The sequence below is a fragment of the Arachis ipaensis genome, chromosome B05, assembly GCF_000816755.2.
Source record: "Arachis ipaensis cultivar K30076 chromosome B05, Araip1.1, whole genome shotgun sequence".
Classification (NCBI taxonomy): Eukaryota; Viridiplantae; Streptophyta; class Magnoliopsida; order Fabales; family Fabaceae; genus Arachis; species Arachis ipaensis.
The window spans coordinates 35,361,209-35,361,542 of record NC_029789.2 but is presented as its reverse complement, the minus strand read 5'-3'; positions in this window follow the sequence as shown (position 1 = coordinate 35,361,542).

The following is a 334-nucleotide window of genomic DNA, read 5'->3' as shown; positions in this document are numbered from 1 at the left end:
TACATAGAAAAAGTTAGTAATCTATTTGTAAGTTTTATTTTATAACATCAAAAAAAGAAATAAATTCGATTGATTTACAAAATCATTAGTGCAGGTGAATATCAAATTATAAAAGATGAAAAAGGTTTATATGTTTTTATTCACTTATTAAAAAGGCATCTTCAATTACTTTTTCATGTTTTTAAATGTTTTAGAAGTGTTTTTACCATTTTAATCTTTTAATAATATTTTTGTCAACTCTTAAATCTTTTTATGATACTTTTGGTGGTTTACTTTATTCAAAATATTTGAAAATTTAAAAATGATAATAAATTACCTTTAAATTAATTTTTAT